Source organism: Alligator mississippiensis, chromosome 9 (assembly GCF_030867095.1).
Source record: "Alligator mississippiensis isolate rAllMis1 chromosome 9, rAllMis1, whole genome shotgun sequence".
Taxonomy (NCBI): Eukaryota; Metazoa; Chordata; order Crocodylia; family Alligatoridae; genus Alligator; species Alligator mississippiensis.
This window is the reverse complement of record NC_081832.1, coordinates 1,924,137-1,930,215: the sequence shown is the minus strand read 5'-3', so window position 1 is coordinate 1,930,215 and position 6,079 is coordinate 1,924,137.

The following is a 6,079-nucleotide window of genomic DNA, read 5'->3' as shown; positions in this document are numbered from 1 at the left end:
AACAGTAGGCCTGGCGGCCCTGGGCACTGAAGCCCACTCCCCTATTATTTTGTCTGTCCTTCCCCATAGACAACACTGTGCTTCGTCCTGGCTTCTTCCGACGATGCTGCAGCAAGAGCGGGCAGATCCTTCTAGTATGGACCTCTACGAGGTTTCTTGTATTTTCTTTGGAAGCCTCTTGCGTTTTCCACTGGATGCTGCATGAGCTGGACCTCGCGTCCAAACCAGTCTGGCAATTCCCATGGCTTTCATGTACTTAAGAGGAGACGATCCCAGGATTACAAGCCCAAATCCCTCCAATTCCCACAGTGCCGAGCCAATGGGAGCAAGCTAATAGGCGGGAACCAGCTGGGAATTTTTGATCTCCGGTGATGTTGCCGTTACTGCAGATGCTGATGTTTCAAGTGGGTTTCTTGAGAGCTGTTGCTGCTCCGTACATATTTTGTGACGTGGGCGTGCATCTCCGACAAGCTCGCACCTTCCTTCCAGCAGCTGCTCAGCGGGAGGCGACCCCACTCCTGCTCTGAGCGGCCCCGAGCGGAGCCCTGCTCCAGGCAGCTTTGAAGACGCGAGAGGCTGCAATCGGCTGGATCGAACCTCTGAGATAACGAAGCCATCCAGAGCTGTCGTCCACTGTCTGAGTCACAGGCCATTTATGTGGGCAGCGGGGAGATGCTGGAAAACAGTGGGCAACATAATCTCATCAGATGTTAAAAAAGACCTGTTTCTGGGGAACGCAAGGCACTGTGGGGTGCTCTTGGAAATGCACTGGCTTCCCCTTTCCAAATACTGGACGGAGGTTTGCAATGAAAAGTGCTGCCTCTGCCACTTCCACCACTGCTGTGCACCTTCCTGCACGTCCATCGATTCCTCTTTCCTTTGGTTCCCTTCCTAGAGGCCCAAAGCTCACCCAGCACCTGCCACGCACCGCCCGCCCGCGTGCCTCCAGTAGGTCCACGGGACGCCGTCTCTGCTTGCAGCGTAGATGCACGGTCTTCAGGTCCCGCTGCCTTCGGAAGGTCTAGCAGGAGTTGGTGTCCCGTTAGGTTGCCGTCGTGTAAGTCGTAACCTCATCTCGTGTCACCAGGTCCCTGGTGGCTTTTAGAGATGCAAAAGGGTCAAACCAGGGCCCTGGAGAGCGGGGCTTCTGGTCTGGAAAAGGGGGAGATGGTTCGCTGCCCCTGAGCTCTCAGCCCGTCCCTGCGTGGCCTGCCACCGGCATCTGCTAGCGGGCCAGGAGAGATGGGTGTCTGCTCATCGGGAACCAGAGACACCAAGCGTGACTCTCCTGGCCGTGCCCTGCCACATTCTTTCACAGGAATGAGAAACACGAGTCCTCCTCATCCCCGCCTTCCCCTCTTTTTTCTTTTTTCAATCCTATTTACTTGTCTGTGGTCTCCGTGGTCTCCAGTTGTGTTTGTTTTAGTCTGGAGCTAAATGAGTTGCTGTTGGGATGTCTAGAGTCCGCACATACCCCCCAAACCACCAGAACATAAACCTGGATGCATCCAGCTATGTCTTTAGGGCTACATCCTGCTCCCCCGCACTCCAGGGGGGTTACACCCTGGCGCATTTGGCACCGATGGGTCCTCTCCCACCGCCCTAAGTTATCACTTTCCCTTCGTTTTAGGCTTGCAGGACCCGGGTGGCCGTGATGGGAATCCACAAGGCCTGTCCCCCTGGCCCCAAAGCGAGAAAGCGTCACGGGGCCTGGGTCAGGGACGAACTGAGGCGCTGGAGGAAAGGACAGGACACGGCTAAAGCCGGGCTTATTTCGGCTGCGGTCGCCACAATGGAAAACAGCAGAAGCCAGGCGCGTGCCAACCCCAGGCGCGGCTGCTTGAATGTCAAGTGTCCTGCCGCTTCGGCGGGTCTCCGTTGGCGCTGCGGTTAGCAGCGGAGAGCGAGGAGGAATTTCCATGGACCCTCGTGCCCTCGGCGGGGATCACGAATAGACTCCGCAGTGGAAAATATACCCAGGTTTCCGGCCCGGGGACTGGCAGTTTGTCGTGCGGGCGTGGAGGGGGTGTGAAAGGAGCAGGAGGGCGTTGTCAAAAAGCGCAGAGCCCCAAGCATGTCCCATTGCCTCAGCCCTGCTGGAGGGAACGCGGGGGGCGTTTGCCCTACTGCAGTATTAGGGTGCTGGCCCCCAAATGCCGGTGCCCCAAGGCTGCTGCAGCACTGCTGTCACTTTGCATTGGAGGAAGGACAAGAGGCCAGACTTTTTTGGGGGGGTCCATATTGGGGGCACCTTGCTGGGCTCATGTTTCCCAATGGGCCAGGCTTTCTAGCACCCAGACCCTTCCACGCAGTCTCAGGCATCGGCTGCTCCTGGGGCAGCCCCGCTGATTGCTCCAGCCAAGGAGAGGAAGAACGGCCTGTTTCGCACCAGAGCTTCCCAGAACCGAACGGAGCCCAGGATCCGCCCGGGAGACGTCACCCTCGGCTCGGTTGTGCTGCGCTGGTTGGGTAGGAGGGGACCGAAAGTGCCCTCGGTATGGCAGTGTTTACCACGCTGCCCATCTCACTCTCATGCCCATGGGCATGAGGAGATGGGACTCGTACTGCCCCGATTAGCTCGCTCAGCGCACAGTCGCATTGTCCAAGGCACGTGGGCAGTGAGGGGGAGCTGGCCGGGGTCACAGGACACTGAGGAGCAACACCGTACTCTGCCACAGCCTCTTGCTGTAGCCTGGGTCAAGTCACCTCATCTCCCTGTGCCTTAATGCCCTGTCTAGCACCCAGCCACGGGAACGCCCCTGGTTGCGCATAGTCACGAGTGCGAGGTGCTGCACGAGACACCTGGAAACCCACCTCGTGCTGGTTTAGGAGTGAATGCATTTCCCTTCATTTCATTTTTGTGCCTAAAAGCTACCGGGGGCAGGACTCCTTCCATGAGCCGATGTCTCCATCCGGCTCCGAGCAGGGGCACGCTCCCTCGCCAACTGTCCTGCAGCCGGCCAGCAAGCCTACCGCAAGGAGCCGCTCTCCCAGCCCTACCTCTGCCTCCACTCCCCGGCTGCCCCGTCCCTCGCCGCGGGGGCCTTTCAGGTCTCTCTCTCCCCAGGCCTCTTCCCTTTTCCTCCCCAGTTTGCGGTTCAGCATTTTTTGCAAGGATCACAAGCCGAACTTCATCTGCGCGCTTTCAGCGAGCCCCTGCCCACAAAAGGAACAGCATTTCAAACAACTCCAACATATTAAGGGCGAACTTTGTTTCTATTCCAACTCCTGCAAATTCAATTTGTTGTTGGTATAAACAGGATGCGAAGGGCTGCGAAAGAGGGGAACGTTTCTTTTCTCCCTTGCTGTCCCTGGCAGGGAGGACGCAACCTGTGGGGGTCGCATCCCATCACATCCCACTACCGTATTAAAGGTCCGGCTGCTAATCACAAGCAGATCCTGCTCCCTTGGCTCCATTTTTTTTTAATATCGCACCAGAAAATTACCTTTAGGACAATCCCATGTCACCGGCAAGCTGATCAAACGCCGGTGCGCTGTGGGGAAGAACTGGTCAAGAAGCACGTTTCTACAGGCTTATTCAGTTTTCCCATGGAGGAATATGGTTAAGGATGCAATGGGGGAAACTAAAGGATGAGTGGGTGGGATAGCGCTGGAAGTGGGAAGGCAAAGAAACAGGCCTCTGGCATGAAACCCCTGAAAAGCCCGCAGCCGGCGCAGCTCCGGTCGGCGTTGGAGAAGCCAGCCCTCCTGCAGGAGACCGCGGATGGACGTGCATGACTTGAACGATAGCCGCTGACGGCCACTTTGCAGAACGGGGCCTCCCGAAGTTGATGCACAAACACTCCTTGTTGCCTTTCTGCTTGTGAATCAAGTCTTTCTGGTCGGATGGTTTCAGCTCTCATTTTTATATAGCTTCTTAGGCTGAAAACAAATCCTTCCAAGAGACCCTCCCCACCCCTCGTGCCCCCAAATGAAAGGATAGACTTCAAACAGAGAGAGGGAGAGAGCGAGCTGCATTAAAAAAAAATACAATTGGAGAAAACCATCCGCTTTGCGAATCATTGCTGCAGCCTGCGCCAAGCAGGGCTGTCCTCTGTACCAGAAAGAGCAGGATTGCAACCTGCCTAGCCTGGGGGGAGCTGGAGGATGCATGGAATAGAGCCAAAACCCTCGGGGAGAAGTAAATGATAATAATCCATCATATTTCTAAGAGCAGCTTTCACTAGAAGATCAGGATGTGCTTTGGGCCATGAGCGTAGCCTGCTGACACCCCCGAGGTGGCTCACAGATAGGAAGGGGACCTTTTTCTCCAGGGCTGGTGCCTTGGGAAGGGGCCAGGGAGTAGCAACACGCCCAGAGCAGATGAGGGCAGAAAGAGAAGAGCATCCTGAGCCCAAAGAGGGAGGTTTGAGCACCCGCACGGGACGTCCGCACCGCCCCACTCGCACACGGCTTCTAACGAGCCTGGTCTGCGGCCTGAAGCCATGAGTAATGGACCCTGTTGCTCTCTCCTGGCTGTCCTGAGGGCTCCCATGGTGAGGCACGGACCTCTCCCTTTGCTGTAGGGTCAGAGCTCTTTGCTCCCATTGCCCTCACCGTGGCCTCATGGCTTCGCACCCTGTGCTGGGCAGCTGGAGAGTCCCACACGGGAGTCTCCATCAGGCTGGCAGGTTGCATCATGACCCCGGGAGTTCAGCTTCAGAGGGCTCCCTCGGCAGGAGAAAAGGGGCTGACTTGACATCAGCTCATGATTCACGCTAGCTCAAGCCCCTGCTCCCGGAAACCTGCCTGGGGTAGGCACTCGAGGAGCGGTGTCCCCCCCATTGCAAGTGCCCAGGGGTCACAACGGAGGCAGTTAGCCCATACCTATCCCTGCCAGCCGAACGGCGTATCGCCAGGGAGCGCGCACACAGTCCTGGCATCTGTTCTGGGCCCGCAGCTTCGCTCTGGGGATGGTCCTGCACTGGGTTACGGCCCCTGGCTCCTAAGCAGCAGGTCAGGGCTATAAGACTGAACCACAAAAAAGCCCCTTGACACGAAGGTATCCAGGTTGCAACCATATTGGTCTAGAGGCAAAAGGAAGCAGAACTCGTGATCGAGGTGATATCTGTTATTAGACCAACTAGATTTTTGCAGTTTTTGCAATGAAAGAATTTTTTTTTTGCAAAAAACCAGTTGGTCTAATAAAAGAGATCACCTTGGCCATGAGCTCTGATGCCTTGACATGAAAGCAGAAACATTTGGCTCGCTCTCTCCAGCAGCTGCTACGAGGCTGACGCTGGAGTCCCTCAGCCTGCCTTGGCTTTGCACCGGGGCTGTCTCGCCCCCCTGCCACCATGCTCCGGCAGAGCTGGGGTGTAAATTGAAACCAGTTGCAAACACTTCCAGGGGGTCTACGCCCACGCAGACGGTGGGAGGGGGCCAGGGAGGGGTGCAATGGGAGCGGGGCTAAGCCTGGCACCAAGTTCTCCGCTAGTCCCGCACACAGCTCCGAGGCATCGGGAGGCTCCGGCATGTGTGCGAGCTGTTGTGCAGCACACACTGCAGCAGGGAAGACTAAAACTTCCCTGTGTGCAGTCACAGCCAGGCACGATCGGCTTCTTCCCCCAACCTGCTTCACGGCCGGGCCTATTTTAGAAGCACGGCAAAGAAAAGCTAAGGGACTTGCCTGAAGCCACCCTGAGAATCGCCAGCGGAGCCGGGCCCTGGACTCCTCAATGCTCGCCCCTTGCCGGCAGGGTCAAGCAGGGGGTCCAGCAGCCTGGGTTGAAACCACACAGGGCTGTGGGGAAGCACGGACCCGGCTCAGACCTTGTGTCTGTGGCTCTTCTGCACCCAAGGAGGCCACGAGGGCCCATCTCCCCACTGCCGGACTTGCCTGGCACCTCCACAGAGCCCCTGGGGTTAAAGGGTGCATTGCACCCCAGGCCTCTGCCAGCGGCAGGCTGCAACAGCACCATGCGCCGTGCCAGGGGAGGCGCGCTCGTTAGGGTTTCCAATCGTTAAAAGCAGAGCCCCACGCAGGTTGCTTTATTAAGCCGTGCGGTGCAAGGCATTCCCTTGTTTGAAATGGAAAATGCTCCGTCAAATAAACACGCGGGCTGTGATCCCCTGGGTC